Source organism: Apostichopus japonicus, chromosome 1 (genome assembly GCF_037975245.1).
Source record: "Apostichopus japonicus isolate 1M-3 chromosome 1, ASM3797524v1, whole genome shotgun sequence".
Lineage (NCBI taxonomy): Eukaryota > Metazoa > Echinodermata > Holothuroidea > Aspidochirotida > Stichopodidae > Apostichopus > Apostichopus japonicus.
In genome coordinates, this window is record NC_092561.1 from 13,944,888 (window position 1) to 13,962,643 (window position 17,756).

At 37.8% G+C, this 17,756-nt stretch overlaps 1 long non-coding RNA gene and 1 pseudogene across 2 annotated transcripts in view; one reads left to right on the top strand and one right to left on the bottom strand.

Annotated features, from left to right (window-relative positions):
• LOC139968444 (uncharacterized) overlaps positions 1–17,756 on the top strand; it is a 143,514-nt gene that overhangs the window by 66,820 nt on the left and 58,938 nt on the right. For both annotated transcript variants that reach the window (XR_011793445.1, XR_011793451.1), the window contains one exon: positions 1,429–5,784. This is a non-coding gene — a long non-coding RNA (uncharacterized lncRNA). The remainder of the gene's footprint in view (positions 1–1,428; positions 5,785–17,756) is intronic.
• On the bottom strand, positions 5,192–16,481 carry LOC139968428 (caspase-6-like; annotated as a pseudogene).

The window sequence follows — 17,756 nt, forward strand, 5'->3', positions numbered from 1 at the left end:
TTCAAATGAAATAATAATCATAATAACATCATACTTACCCTCTCCACACCTAGATGTTCTGATTACGTTGCAGTAAATTATAGAAAAGTAACATTTCATCAATGTTTTCCTCTCAATGCGACTTTCTTTTGATAATTTGTAGTTGTTACTTTGTAAAATACAATTCAACCACGTTTATGTTGTTGTAGTATCGATACTTTAGCAAGTCGTGAAAAATATCAATGCATATAATGCTAGTAATTACATGAAGCTATTAGCCTCAATGGTTATCATCATACTATCAAGAGTTTAAAAGAATTTTATTATTAACAAGGCTTTTCATCTTGAGGCTAAGGTCTATTACATGTTGATTTTTTGTGCCTACAAATATTGTGATACTTACTGGAATAGATTCCGTCAAATTTGCAAAGACTTTCAATTCACCTAAGGCCGATATGGATAATGTATCTTTTACATTTGGTTTGGTTATCAAATGATTTTGTTCCTTGATTCTGCAATTTTCCATCCATCGGTCACGGTGTAGGATTCTTTATTACAAAACAAGTACCAGCTGCTATTGTATGGTATTTTCTGATATGACTCATGAACCGTCTTTTAATAAGCCTATTCATGGTTGCAGTATATTGAAGTAACAGAAAAACAACCTCGGTCATCAAATATTTGCTTGCGACAAGTTAAGGTGTTTGAAAACTAAATGATTATACCGTGCACATAGGCATATTCATGGTTGTACACAATAGTTTGACCACATGGTATTATGGTCAATGAGGGAAACTACATGTGTTGAATTTAGACAGAGCTTTTGTGACACCATATTGCCACCTAGGCGTTCTGATTTCCTTGCAGAAAATTATAAAATGGAAATATGATCAAATTTTTCCATCTCAATGCGATTTTCTTGATAATTTGTAGTTGTTATTTTGTATCATAAATTTCAACCACGTCTCTGTTTTTGTAATATTCGATACTTTAGCTAGTGGTGAAATATAGCAGTGCAAATAGCACAGGTAGTAATACGGAGCTATTAGTCCACATGGTTATTATCAGAATGTAAAAGAATACAATTATGAACAAGGCTTTTCATCTTGCTGATTAAGTAAGTTTATGTTGAATGTTTGATACCTTCATATATTGTGTCTCTAATGTTCAAAGTGTCACATGTGACTATACAACGCCCGGTGAAGGTTTGGTATATGAGTCCGGTCCAAGTTCTTGATACCTTGGTTTACGATGTGCAGTAAGTGAATGAAATGTATTCGAATTTACCCCGAGAGAGTTTTTTGACATTTCGACTTTAGTAATAATGTAATATTCATTCGTTACATCTTCCCGTAGATATATAGCCCTACAGGTTAAGAATGTATATACTATTAATTTCATACAACATCATTCTTAATTAGTTTCATTACATTTCATTTTTTGTTCCAGACTCCAGCTGTGTTCTAGTCAGCTTAACAAGAATACAAACAATGCCCCGTTTCATTAGAAGAGCTGGAAAAATTGCGTGATCAGAAATAACATTTCTACGACGATTATATGGGTACGGTCCTCGTGGGTATTTACTACCATTTTTGTAAAGGGCTTGTTAAACTCGATAATAATCTGGAGAAAACTTTTTTATTTTTGATGTGGTAAGAAGCAGCTCTCAGTAAGCCCATGGTGACGGTAATTGGAGGCTCATTAAGTTTACATTGCTTGTACCTATATCTAGGGAATCGAATCTGTTCAGTTATGAAAGTTTCGCGCTTCTTGGTGTAAAGATGAGTAATACAATCCTCTCTTGTCAATAATAGCTTTACGTTTATGTTGTTACCCTTGAACAAATCTCTTTTCAAGACTCACGATCCTATATATATATTTGTAGGACACGTTAACATTATATACTAAATGGTTCGTTCGTAATAAGGATTGCTGCTAGTGCTGATTATGTACTCTTAGCGTTATTTGCACTGTTAAGGCGGATGTAGTTTTTTTCCACATAGCTGCCAAATCTAAATGACAGGTCCCAACTCTAATGAGCTTAGTCAGGCCTGGCAAGAGATGAGGACGGGGGAGGGGGCTAGAGGTCCAGGTCCTGGATCTGGGCCGCGGACTGTGGCCCTGAGGGACAATTAAAACCATTCCCGACCTTGTTCGTGACACCCTCAGAGTAGTCACATGAGTGACGGAATTAGTGATGTTAGCCAGCTAGAAGAGAATACAATCAGTGTAACCACAGTTGCGGACTTATTTGCTCAACATATCCAATACATCCGCTACTTGGGGGAGGAGGGGTGGGGGGGGGGACTCATTATATCGCCTGACAAAACATGTCAAGATGAGCAAATAACAGACAAAACTACAAACTAGTAAAGATCCTGTATACGAAAAGTGTAATCTTATTGACGAAAACCTGACGTATAAACACATCAGTGACTTACAATGACCATGTAGCAGAGCAATATATCATCATGTGATATTCTTGATAATAATAATACAAGAGATGATTCAAAGAGGAGTTGTTATTGCTTTGAGAGTGTCTCATGCACACTCATTGTTCTTAAATACTTCTACAAACATGCGTCATATGTCATATACAAACATTCCTTAGAGTGACCACAGCCCCATGCTTCTTAAGGTAGGTTGGTGGTTACAATAACAGGACATATTGTGGTTGCTAAAGGGTGGTGTAAAATACAATACTGTAGAATGAGTACATTATGTTACATCTCCTTTTTTCAGTTAAAATAAAGTTTAAGGACTTGGATGAGAAACAATTTCCTTATCCAGAAATAGAATTGAATGATAATGACCTAACACTGCATAACTATAAAATCAATCTCTAGCAAAGATTTGACTACTGGTACTAGGTTACAAAGTGACTACCACTTCACTACTAGAAATAATTAAATTCCTTTGGCCACATTTCATAGTCACTGTGCCAACGTGGTTTTGTCTTTGCTCTAATACTTCTTCGTAAATTAGTGTTCGTGGTTTGGTCCTCTGAAGAGGTTTGTTCATTGTCAGAAATAACTATGTCATTGTCTTCGTGTCTGTCATAACTGAATGTTTCACCAGTTTTAAGTTAATGTTTGCGGTTGCGTCTATACTGTACACCTTCAGCTGTCTCTACATAGTACGATCTGGTCAGCCTTAGATACAATAGTGGCTTGTTTCCAACCTTTGTCAGTCTGTAGGCGAACATTATCTCCTGGTTGCAGTTCTGGTAATTTCTGGTAATATTATGACCGTCGGTCATAATATGTTTTATTTTTGTGTGTGTGTCTGTCTCTTCCTTCGTATTTTTAGCTTGAGTAATTGTTCAGTTGTTGGAAGTAGGGTCTTTGTCCTTCGTCCAAACAGTCGAAGGTGATCCGAGAATATTATATCTTTGTGTATTCCTGTAGTCTCATAAAGTAAGGTATGGATCTTATCCACTCTCCTTTGCCTTCATTAGCAAAGCCTTGGCAATCTGCCCCCCTTTCTCTGCCATGCCATTAGACTGAGGATAAAGTTTCAAAAAACTGTCTTATTTCCAACTTTTGAATTTGGGTCCGTTTTCTGTGATAAGGGCATTTGGAATACCATGACGTGCAAATTGTGATTTACAAAGTACTACAACAGTTTTACTCTTAGTATCAGGTAAATGTGAAATTTCAAAGTATCCGGAGAAATAATCAATTAATATCAAATGGCTATTTTTATTCCACTCAAAGAGATCAGCACCCAGTTTCTGACAAGTTCTTTGAGAAATCTCATGAGATTGTAGAGGTTCTTTTTTATTCCGCCTCCTGTGTGTGTTACAGATGGAACACTTTGAAATTAAATCTTCAATTTCAGCACTCATTAGAGGCCAAAACATAATGTCCCTTGCTCTTCGTTTACATTCATAGAGTACTTTCATTAACATTTGCTAAAGTCGATGTGGAGTTTGATGCAAGGGTTACTGAAAAATCGGTTCTAATGGTTTGTGATCCGTTTCAACATGAATTAATTTGTTACCATTCAGGTACTCATGAAAACGCTCAAAACCAAACACAATGGCGGGCATTTCTTTTTCGATTTGGGCGTAGTTTTGCTGACTCTTAGTTAATGATTAAGAAGCATATGCTACTGGGAACCCATCTTATAGAATTACTGCCTCGACACCGAGGCTACTAGAATCTACAAATAAGGTTACTTCTTTTGTGACATCAAACAATTTTAGAACAGGGGACTGCGTAATAGTTTCTTTAAGCCTTTGAAAACTCTATTGTTGAGCATCTCCCCATTCCCAGTGCACACCATACTCTAGTAGTGCCCTTAATGGTGCACTCTATGTAGAAAAATTTTGCTAAATAGGTAATTACACACATACACCTTTGTAACCCTTCCTCCTCTTCTGGGGACTTCATTTCTGTGACAGCTCGGACCTTCTCTGGCTCAACCTTGAGCCCACTCTCATTTAACACATGACCTAGTTAGGCAATATCAGCTATTCTTATCTGACATTTACTTGTGTTCAGTTTGACTTTTCTAAATCTTCTTCTGTCCAAAAAATTACGTAACCGCTGGCCATGCTCTGCTACCGTCTCTCCCGAATACTTATACTCATTATACACACTCATTGTTCTTACTAACATGCGCCATATGTCATATACAAACATAGAAGAGTGACCACAGCCCCATGCTTCTTAGGGTAGGTTGGTGGTTACAACAACAGGACATATTGTGGTTGCTAAAGGGTAGTGTAAAGTATTATACTGAAGAATGCGTAGAATATGTTACACATCACTCTTGAGTTTTTTCACTTTTCTAGAAATGTGTAACAAACAGTTATTTAAAGCAATTATTCAATTTAACGACGAGACAAAAATGCAAAGAACACATGTTTGCTATCGGACCAAAAAGAACGATGTAACTCTAATTTTTACAGATAATGTATTCAGTTGGCTGTTGCTGCCTATTGGTACTCTGTCGGTCATTATGAAAACGATTGGCCATAAAAGTGCACGCTGTGAAACATTTACAGGTTAGATGAGTTCCATAGTTGTGATATAGGAATATGTGGTGGTGTTCCATTTTGGGCGTCATGTAACGAAACACTTGTTAGTCTGTAGGTCTGGTTGCTGTAGTAATTCCCTGCAGGACAAATACAGGTACTTGCATAAACGGACTGGATTTAAGGTTTGTGAGTGTGTGGGTCCGCCGTTCAAGAAGTGACAGACAGGCATTGTTAGGGTTTTCTCTTTAATGCGCTGACACCGATTAACTAAAAGATAATCGAAAATTACTACACTTAATACATTTATCAACCTCAATAAAGAAAGGAAAAGACAATACTAATACAATGACAATACTTAATCATCCAGAAAAACATATGAGCAAACACCATCCTCGAAAACATGATATAACACGGGTCACGAATGAATTCTCAGTTATGGCAAATCAATTTATCAAATCAGTTGTAACCCAATAGCCTCCCTTAAAGTCAATCGTGATCCAAGAACTTGATATGCATTAATTAGAGTATCAGGCTTTCGACTGCATGGCAAAGTAAATTACTTTATAGAATTTGATACGTAACAAGCCCCTCCTCTTTTTCCTCTCTGCAACTAAATTCAGAACTAATAATTATAACTAAAGTCATAATCCCAAAAGTTAAAAAATAAGCTTAGATAATCTTTAAGCAAATGACAGCCCCATGCTTAAAAACAAATAACTCGTCTCCCCCATGATTTAACTCTTGGCATCCTAATTTTACTAAAAAGTATTCAATTTGTTCACACATCTAGTTTGAACTTGATCAGACTTACGATGTAAGAGGTATTCATATGGTCTGGCAACTACTGCAACTAAACATTGTCGCGAACTCCAAACCATGGACTTTAAACTTGGTGGGTGTGTGCCTGAGCATGCCATTTAGTATCCCTGTGACTTATGACGTCATGACGGTGACATGTCAACCATCAGAGTCGTTACGCGCATACCATACCAAAAAGTGACCACAATTTTCAAACCCATTTGGCACATCAGTCTCTGTATGTTCACATCGCGTTTAGTAACGTTAAACTCTAGTGTAAAGAGACAGAGGAGTTCAAAATTTAAACTCGGCCAAATTTGTGAGGAAAATGTCGCAGCTAACCTGAACCTAAACCTCATGGATATGTAAGGAAGGGATCCTCAGACCCACTCTGCATAGGGGGAGGCCTCAATGACTTCAGTGCATTCACTGTTCTGTTATAAAAAAATATCTTTATCTCTGGCCCTTCTAAAGTCGGGGGAAGTTTGTATCCTCCCCTCCCCCCCCCCGACACACACACAACTTAAATATCAAGTCTTATAAGCATATACACATGTAAACATAGCAGAAATAGTGTAATAAAACAATGTAAATAGAGAACGATAAATGAATATACTTAGCCATAGTTTCTTATATGCTATCATTCAGACCTTTGGCAATATCTTTTCATTTATTGTATATATGGAAACTGTGGTTTTTAATACAATGTGTTTTTCAACACATCTACACATCAACACATGTACAGCGCTTTTAAAATGGGCAAATTTTACCATTTTTTTAATGAAAATATTTAGCATATAGTAAGGAAAATGATAGTATTTCATATGTTTGTGCAAAAAGCCAAAACAAATAATTTTGAAAGTTCGGTTGTGAGGAAAAAACAATATGAAATAGAATTCCCCAAAACTCATAACCCTATCACAGTTCCAAAAGAAGTAGGGATATCTTCATCTTCTAATTTACAGAATGCACATAAAGAATCCTGTCAATCTTTCATCTTAAAATGTAGCTGATCTGTTCCAAACACAAAATGTAATTATCTCAACTCGAAGTAGAATATTTTCGTATCCCGAACACTATAACAACAATTGTAAAAAAAATCTGACTACATTCACCGTCAGGAATGTTTAACAGGGTACGCCACTTGGAGCATATTGAAAGGGAAGTAACATTATTGACATCACTATTCTTACGTAATTCTATATAGACTCTTCTGGAGACTTGTTGGCAATGCATAATATCAATAGAGACAATTTTCTGTTGCAAAGGATACGTAACCTTAATCAAAGAGTTCTTCCAGTGGCTGAGAATAGCATGTATAATATTATGATAATGTATATAATAGCGAGAATGGATAATGTATTTATTACTCAAGTCAGCAGAAGCCAACAATTTCCATTAATATTAACTAGATCCCTTACATATTTGATACCAGCAGAGTAAAACAATTCATTAAAGACCGTTGCGTTATAGTTATGAATCAAGCTGTTGTTCCAAATGATTTGATCTAAAAAATGTGATGACTATACCACAATTCTTGAACAAAGCAAGAGTATTGTAATAAACAGGACCTAAAGAGTAGAAATATGATTTGTTGTAATTTACAGCCATGCCGAAAGTAGTGAAAAGTCACCCAGTATATTCAAAACTAATATCATTGTCTAAGAAAATAGTAGTATCTCTTTAACGTCCTTTGCCTACTGTTTCTTTTCCCGGAGGTCGGTTTTCGTCAGATAGTCGACCAAGGAAAATAGCTTCCAATCGAGACATCTTCTCCCCAATCGTAGATTTTCGATTTTATTCTTGTAAGATAAACACGCGGATGCGGGGTGCTCGTTCCCCCACTCCTGGATCCATCCCGATTTCGCCCTATAATTAGTACATGTAGCATATCTTTTTTTTTGCAGAATTTCGGTGACAATTGATTCCCAATTTTTCCCCTTCGAGACCGCTTTGCCGCCAATTCTGAAATTTTTTCGTTGAAAATTGCTTTCGAGTTTACTGATAAGCTGATACTCGTGTCTTGAAGTTTGTTGAATATTTTTCCTGGAAAACCGCTCTTAGTTTCCAATTTATCCGTACGAGATGCATGTTATTCTAAAGCAATTCCAAGATCTGCTTCTACTTTAGCAATGCTATCCGCGAATTGTTTAAAGGCTTATTCGACGGATTTCTTGAAGGATTCAAAAGCAGTTTATATAGTGTTTGCCAGAGAGGTAGTACATTCCTCGGCCGAACTAGGCTGCCTAGGCTCGGTGTAATGAAGCTTGCAATGAGCTAGTGTTAGGCCTGGTTTGGCTGGCTGTTGAGGCAGCAGAAATGTACCTTCTTTGTGACTTATAGTCCGTTTGTTCGTCCAACTTTTACCAAAATGAGTAAAATAGTTAATATAATTACTTAATCACCGGCGTGAAAGGAAGAAAATGTTGAACAGGCGGCAGAAAATTGCTAATATATGAGCTATATGAGTTACAAGAGTGCGTTGCTTCAGGCGGCCATTTGAATCTACCATCTAAATTAAGTTAAAACTATGTAACGTGACAAATAAAACATAAACAAATAGGGTACAAAACAAAAAGCAAAGATTGAAAAGTTGCCGTCACCAGTAATTATGTAGTTGCGAAAGGGAAAGTGACATTGAAAACAAAAAGTCCAGTAAAAAACTGTCATTGACAACAATATGGAAGGTTATATTTACAATTAGAGACATCTTCAACAATATTTACAACTTTTGCGACGTTCTTATTCCTTGTCTCAGGTAACTCAAGTTTGGGCAGTAAGATGTAACTGCCTAGTGAGCTTCGAGAGAAAACACGGCATCTGTTTTTTTCCTTCTAGCTCAGGCTTACCAGACCCCTGTACAGCTCTTTCAGACACCAACTTATTCACAACAGTCAGCATCTGTATGAAATCTCCATTCCTACCGAATTCATTGAGCACCCTGGTCAGGTCTTGAATAAACCAGGTTCCTTTATACAATTCACGAAATGAGTAGTACCCTGCAAAGAAATTAATGAAGATTTAATTGATAAAGACGAGCAAAAATGTATTATTATTTCATTCATATTTGTAGGTGCTCATAACTTTCAGCTGTGTGCTGGCATTTGAGTCCAGTCATAACCATTCGTAAAATTTAATCACTTACACGAAAGCCTGTACAAATGTCGTATCAACGCTTTCTGTGTGGTATGTGGCATGGATAAACACGTCAGTCTAGTTTAAACGTCGCTAGTATATAGTTTTTGAAGACTTGGTAATCAGATATTTGTGGTAAAAGCTGGTTAGGGTTAAAAAGTAATGACAAGGTCGTCGAGATCCAGGTCGGGAAAATCCAATCAAGTTTCTGAAGTCTTCATTTGTCCGTATAGCAAAACTGAGGATAAATATTTTTCATATCGTATTTCCCAGAACGCCCTGCTGTTCCATTAACATTAAGAAGCAAATATATCGTAATTATATGTTAAACACATGGCGTTACTTTCGTATTATATAACATATAACTAGTAGCGTGCAGAGGATTTCAAAGGTGGATGTGTGTGGGGGAGGAATTATACAGCTAGGAGCTGAACCTCTAAGAAAGGGTCCGAAGTCTGTACAATATTTTTTGTGGGTTGTTGGGGTTCATGTAAAATTAGAGATAGGCGGTCTCGAGCCTGACTAACCAGAGAAAGACATTTCCTTTCTTCACAAATATATTCTTACTGTTGAAGAATTTCTCCAAATTAAATAGGATAGGCCTATTCAAAATGTATCATTCTCGACTAAGTTTCATTATGTGGTGGTAAACAATTCTGCCACCTGCAAAAAGTTCTTCAAACTATCGTATGATATTTCATTTCTGGTGTTGGTGATTAAGTGATGAAGCCGGCTCATTATTAGTGGCCTATGAAGGTTCCCAAGTTCACATAAATTGTCACAGTGTAAATTTCATTATCACATCTGAATCAAATATGCATTATTGCAGATAAGACCGCTGGTTGAGTTATATCTTTACCTAGTATAACGTCCCTTTCCTAGAATACCGATGAATTTGTCGCATCGTTGAAACTCGACAAATTAGACTACCTCTCAAAGAGATGTTAAAAGAAAGTCCAAAAGAAATGTTATTTTTTGACTGATTTGAAAGTCTTACAATACTCTGAATTAGAGTGCAAGTACGAATGCAAAGCCATTAGCACGAGTAATGAGACTGGTACTTCGTAATTCGAATATGGACTTGAGTACTAAAGAAACTGCCCCTGACAAAGTTACGTCAAGTTGAACACTCATAGTTATTTCAGCTGTCTAAGTTCTAATGTGAAACCGCTTAATGAAATAATGAATCAGTAGACGTCTTGAAGCTCTAGAGGTTTTCGGAGTTGTGTAACCTTGTGTCGTGTGGCTCTATTTCTACGCAGGTGCGTATCCAGGGGGGGGGGCGTTGGGGGCGCGCGCCCCCCGGGTAAGAAAAAGAGGAGAGAAAAAAAAGAGAAGAAAAAAGGAAAAAAGAGGGGAAAAAAGAGGAGGAGGAGAGGAAGGAAGGGAAAAGAAAAAGAAGAAAGAGAGAAAAAGGAGAAAAGGAGGGAGTAAAAGAAAAACGCGAAGACACCGGGGAGAGAAAGAGGAACAGTGACATCATTACAGCGCTGAAGGGTAGCCAGTGACGGATCAATGATTTCGTAAAAGTGTGACTCACCCTACCCCTTACACCGACAACTCCATTTTTTGACGTTTCCATTTTCCTCTCTCACTAATGATCTATATATGTACTATATATGGTCTATCATAACGCGTGTGTAGAATTGTGCTATGAAACCAACTGTGGCTGGTCTCGAACTCGACCGTGTCGTCGGGGAACATGACGCATTTTGGGATGGGGGCGACCGCCCGCCCCCCCCCCCCATTCAGCATTTTTTTAAATGATATCGCAAAGTAATTTCAAAATAGAAAGTGCTTAGAGGCAACTTACAAGGCCTGGGAAGTGTCATTTCCAGCGATCTGGGAGACATTTTCGGCCAAAATTTGCTTGTACGCTTCGCGCTAACAAATGGTCCTGGGTAGTGCCATTTCCAGCGATCTGGGAGGCATTTTCGGCCAAAATTTTCTTGTACGCTTCGCGCCAACCTATGGTGGCGCTACGCTTAGATAATTTGCCTACAGACTTCGCCCCTCCCTTGGCAAATTCCTCGCTACGCGCCTGTTCGAATTTGTAACGCAAACAGCAGATATCACATCATATCAGTGAGCATGAAAATGGCGTTCCAGGATGAAAAGCCTCAAAACTGTCCGACTTGCCTGAAAAAATAACCAAAAATTTTCGCGCGCGAAGCGCGCGTTCAACGTGTTCATGTCAATATCATATAAGCAAGCATCGGTTATTACATCGCATGCCATCATGTACCGTACGGTTCGTTCAAATTGCGCAGTATTTCGCGGGATGCTAATGTAAACAACGACATGTCTCATGTAGATGTATAAAAAGCATGGAGGTCCAATTATGTCAAAACTCTCTTTTACATTAGTAATGGCGAATTAGGGGCTGCACCCCCGCCGCAGAGTGGCGGAGCGTCCATACGGTCGGGGGGGGTGGATGCCCCCCTGACGGACTCAAATGGACTGCTGGCGCCTTTTTCAGCTCTTAACCACTTTTTACTTATTCTAGATTATTAACTTTTTTATTGCGCTCTCATCTACTTATTGACATTTCTCACATTTTGTTGACCGTGTAATTTGGCGATGACACCTTATTCTTCGTTTATCTGCAAATTAGCCAGGCCCGGAAAGGCTCATTTCCGGCGATCTAGGGAGTATCTTTATTCAAAAATTTTCTGTACGCTACGCGCCAACCAGTGGTGGCGCTCCGCTTAGATAGTGTCGAAAGCGCTCCTACAGACCATTCTCGCCACTCCTGACCAATACCCCTAGCTTCGCCACTGCCGCCGCGCCTCCTACGCCTATGTGTGTAGTGTTCGGTTGAAGGAAATATCTCCTATTTTTTCATTTCCTTCAACCAAGTTTTATAATAGCCGTTATAAGAAGTTTTAATGTTTGTACACCAATAAATTAAATGTGTCTGAATTTTCGAAAATTTATGACCAACATTCTGCATCACACTTCCCTCTACTCGTGCAATTTTGACCGGTCTGTTAGGGGTTGAAGGAAGTTTTTCTATATTGGTTGTCCATAGATGAAATTTTGTACAACATTATGGGTATGTTTTCAAGTGAGTTTATTCACGAGAAATGTGAATTTTCAAATTCTGAACAAATATGGGGCTTAAAACCTTGAAAAGTGGGGCTGACGGGTATTGTGGGCCGCGACGTAGAATCACCTACAAAAGCAAAGACCCACAGGAGATGCCATCAGGTCGAACATGATGTGTGCCGGGTTGACAAACTTCAAAAAGGTTATGGATGGAAAAAAAAAACTATTAGGAAATACCTGGTTCTCAGGCAAAAAGTGTACATCTGGTTGGTCATTTCAAGCCCGAGAAGTGCCGTTTCCGGTGATCTGGGGGGGTTTCAAAACAAGAAATTTTCTTGTACGCTGCGCGCCAACCGATGGTGGCGCTCCGCTTAGATAGTAATTCGCGCCCCCCGGGTTTGAAAATCCTGGATACGCGCCTGCTACGTTTTACACTTGAACAGGTATACTTTAGTCCACCTACCCTCTGAAGAAGAGTAACTTATAAGAAAGTCAGCCTCAGTCGGAATGGTAACTTTCACTCCAACTGATGTCTTTAGTGGCTCCTCATAGTCCGTCGCGGCGCTACCAATCAGTGCTGAAAATTCAGCCGTTCCCCCACGACACGCCTGCAAAAATAGGAGGGCAGTGAACATAGTTTAACCATGGAGCTAAAATGGTTAACGCAGTATTTGTAGCACGTTGCTGTTCACTGTGAACTTTAGATATGGAGTATTAACTCCAAATAGCTAAAAGATGTCAAAATTTAACCTTTATAAATGGTTACAAGATTGAGTGAGTAACCAACTTTATCTCAACCCATTTTAAGATTCAGAAGATTTCAGTTTATTTGACACGCATTTGATCATATTTTAGCTATTTACTTGTTGTCAGTTGTGTTCAACATTTTACCACGTTTTAAAATAATAATGTCACTCATAACTTTGTTCTGCGCTATTCCCAAATAAAATTATATCTAGGACGACATTGGAGTAATTTGAAGGCAGGTGGAGGAGTGCTTGGGTAAGAGCACAAAATGGCGCAGTCATATTCGATATTTTAACTATATTATAGTGGAGTACAAGTTTGTTTTGAATTATCTGAACAAAAATTCCCTATCATCTTCCTGTTCCTTAGCAAAGTACGTCAGAAAGTTTGCGAAGGAATTCTTAATATATCTAACATCTCATTTTCTGAGGAAAGAGAGGCATCAACTCGTCATCAGATCACGATATGCACAATGCGTGTGAATGGGCCCCTGTTTCTATGACGGGCGCGTTATCCAATATAGGACACATTGCTATTTTAAGTTAATTACGCGAATTAAAAAGAGATTTCACTGAGATTCTGAGGTTACAAATGTCAGTTACTTAGTGGTCACTGACAGTAAATGGATATATGGCTTCTTAATACTAGACTGGATGTATTAGATTGTATTCCATTCAGAATTCGTCAGATTTCATGCTGGTTTTCATTTGTCTAACTGATCACTTGGCAAGTAACCCAACTGGATTGTTGTCCCTCCTATGCCACTGATGGTTGTACTGGATATGTAGCTTCCTATACTCCCAAGAACACTTGTGATAGAACCCGTCTGCTCCCACACAACGTAGTTGCCGCTCGCTTTGCGTCACGTTGTTGTTTATGCCAGAGCTGCCTCTCTTGGGTTTTTTTTATAGCTTAGTTATCTTGTAACTTTTGTATTTTACATTACTACTTTGTGTGAAAGGTTCCAGCCCCATTGTTAAAATGGGTCCCTGAAATCTTAAATATGACACTGAGAAAATATTAACAAAAATAAACGTTTACAGATTAATTTTAGTGCATGGTTCTTTCAAAAGCTCTGTGTGGATGCGTTTGTGCATGTTTGTAGGGATTAATCAATCGAAAATAACTTAAAATACGTTTGAATTTTAGTGTTTATACGTCAATAGAACGTTGAAAGATATAAAACATGAGGAAAATTCAGGAATTGCGTATGTCATCGCTAACGCTGTTCATGCACAATTGGTTATGGACTACATAGTACAATAACATGTTTAAATTCACTAACACCTTCAATCATGATCGCTGCACTGAATAAAAACACATTTATCATTTTACCCATAGAATTTTAACCTCAGTCTTCATTGTAACTATGTATTTTCTCAACAATTTTGAACGTTTCAAGTCTATTCCACATTTAGCCTTGTATCCATAGCAAACCTCACTTTTCGCTTCATTCAAGCTTCTGAACTTTCATTCTGTCCTAAATTCCTTAAGCATAAGTCTCTATCACGGGGCACCTTATTCCAACTCAAAGTACAGTGGTTGAGTAGTTAAAGAGATTTACTTCCATGTAGTAGCATTACAATTTCATATTTGAAATCATGCACCGTAATAACAATATATTTCTTAAGGTTGCAAGTCTATTAGAGGTTGTCCCTTACAAGAAAAGAAAATACACAATTTGCTTAATTTGATTTATGACCTTTCGTTGATCTTTAACCTCAGTGACATACGTAATCAAATATGTAGATATAAGTTGACATACCCATCATACCTAGGAAGGTTATTAGTTACTTCAATGCTTCCAGTTTGAAACTTATATTTAGTCTCTTTTTTTGCTAAATTTGTAGACAAATAATGAACACATTGGTATAGTCAAAGCTGAAAATCAATGGTAAGGTAGACAACTTCGTCCAATTCATAATGGCACCAACTTACTTGGATGATGAACATCTTTGGTTTTCCAATCAGTGTACTACAGTTATTCCCTCGAAAAATATCGAATACATCATCATTGAGCCGCAACCACGTCCTGTTCGTCGAATGCACATTACCATTGCCTTTGAAACTTTCTGGATCACCGTCGCTTCCATAAATGATGCCATCATCACCATGTGTAAGAAACACACACAAGAAGCAGTCGAAATCTGAATGATCCACTTTGCTGGCTAGAAAAGTGAGACCCGTTACTACATTCATTGTAAAATCAATATACATCTCTGATCCATTCAATGAAAATGCATAGGATATTTTGTTTAGTAATTTATGTTGTAAGTCCTTCCCGGTAGCAACTGGTCTTAACTAAAAGACATGTTACGAAATTATAACACACATTAGTTTTATCTGATTAACGGGTACTCACCTTTACAACTTTTAACTAATAAAGCCATAAGCATAGGGTGTTATAACCTTGTCATTTTTTGTTTGATCAGCAACTCCTGGGAACTAAGTGCTAGGAGTTCTAAGATCCGTCATATTAAAGAATTTGTTTCATGTTTTAATCACATTATATGACAAATATAGATATAGACAATGTATCATGAAACGCCCGTGATTAGATCACGACATACCACAAATAAGCTCGGGGTTGTAATGACGAGCACCTTATTTCCTATCAACACAGAGTAAATCTTTCAAAATTTTCAAGCTCAGCCTTCTTGTCCCTATTTGCGTATGTCGAACTCGCTCCGCTGGGAAGTAAAAATGAGACGCAAATATGCTATTGGACTAAACGCAAATTCAGAATCAAGACTATAAACTTATTGGTAATTTGGAAACATGTAGATAGAGCCTTTTATTAACCCTTTACCTTCAAGCAGAATATCACGGATTTCACTGGCAGTGCAATCATCATGTACGTGTACTTTGAAACCAAGATTCGTGAAGGATTCTTTCAGGTTGTCTTTTCGAGTACCTTTCCTGTCGTCCATTTTTTGAAATTTGTCATTATTAAAAATGTGAGCAAAACCTCGTGGCTGATGCTGCATATCATAGCGTAAGTCGAAATGTATCGCTGAACTGCAGTAAGAAACATACAGGATGCTGTCAATTTAACAATACGGGCTTTTCAGGTGGTATCGCATGTTGAAGGTATACATAAGGTTCGCATAGAACGAAATCGTACAGGGATCTATTTTTGGAGGACACTGAGACACTGATGCCTTTTGTGAAATTGAGAAATTTGCCACATAAGGCTTGGAGTCATTTGACGTGCGTTACTAGACTGGCCGCCTTATTGTTGGCCCCACGGAATATTTAAGACGCTGTCATTTGGATTACTGATTATACTATTAATATCAATGCTAACGCCTTAACTGACCTACGGAAGGCTCCAGTGGATTACGGTTCTTACCTCAGGCGGTCGCACCGGCCTAATTAAGATGCTGCCAGGGTAGAGAATGGTCTTTCGTTCTACGGGAGACGTTAACACTGATTGCGTCGAATGACACATAAAAAACCATAGTTGCGAAATGTAGCACCTTTTTGCATCCAAGCAACCTCAATTATACACATTATAGACACTTCCCAAGGACGATGTTCAATGAAACCGTCCAAATTTTCAGTAAACGCACTGCACTCTAAAGAAATTTCTCTGTATGGGTCTTAGCCGAATCATGTGTATTGTGAACGGGGATTTACTATCACTATATAGTCCAACGTGCGTATTGATTTACACAAGGGTAACCCGAGATTTATACTCACGGTTCATCCCCACGTATGGGCCTCTTTTTTCCCTAAAGACGTAATCGCTAGATGGGATATCAGCTACAGCCATGTTGTCAGGTTACCTCCAATGCACAGGACAAAGAGATTTGTGTTTTAATGCCCGGTGATCTATTTGAAAAGACAAAATAAGATGATAATGGAAGACATCTCAAAACAGTTTCTGAAGTACATCTTTTATTAAAGTTTGTGGTCGTAATTAAGAACTGTATTTAATATTCTTTGCTCTCTATACAAAAGGCTTCTCTTTTGGTTGTAATTGTAATGATCTTCTGCTGAGTATTATGCCCGTTTCCCTGTGTTCGCATTTGACCTATTTTATTAAACTTCAATTTTCCCATCGAGATGGAAAGATGTGTTACAAATATTTTGCATTTATAAAGAGAATGGCTTTAGAAATATAATCATCGAGTTAGCTCACTGATATAACTAAACATCTGATGAAGACATTCGGGGTTGATCTGACTGAATTTTAACACCATTAATTTCCTGTTTACAACAAAATACCCTTCAATCAATTTTGACCAAGAATCATTTACATTTTTCGTGACAAACATAGTACTTTGCACCACACTTGACAACCGCAATCCCTTGTATCAGTTTTGATAAATTTTAGTCAAAATGGAGTGATTGGATAGGCTTACCAAATCGTTTACGTGTAAACTCCATATACTGACAAGAACTTCAACTTCTATTCCCTTAACCTTTTTTTTTACCTCTTTCCTTTCCCAATCATGACCATCAAAACGCGGCAATCGCACATTTCCATGTTACTATGACTAACTTCTTAGTCGAGATCAAGCAAGTAAATAACATACCCCAACTGGTTGAGCAATTTACCTACCAAATCACAGATTTTTCCACCCAGTAAAAATTATTTTAAGAAACCAGTGAATTGAGCTTGCCTATTTTCCACCCAGTACATTATTCTGCCTACTGCATCTCGATGATTCGACTGTCTTATTACACATCATTTTCACGTATAACTGAGGACAAAACTGGCAAAATTTAATCGTGTGTAAAGGAAATATATCGTCTCTTATTGAAAAAAAAGTAAACTAAACGAACCCACTAAAGTGTGCAAATTTTAACGTATTACAGTGAATATCATAATCCCATGTGTGTATTAAAATTCCGTGAACGCAAAAATTACTCATAAATCAGACGAATGAGATTTGACAGCTTCATAAATAGTACGAGCAGCTAGAACGCTTTCACATATGGTTTGTATTACCTGCAACGACAGCAAACATTTTGTTTTGAAGTCACAAGCAATTTTATGATTTAACGTATTGATTAAATTTTACAGGCAACGTAAACTTTCCTGATGCATCAAGTGCGA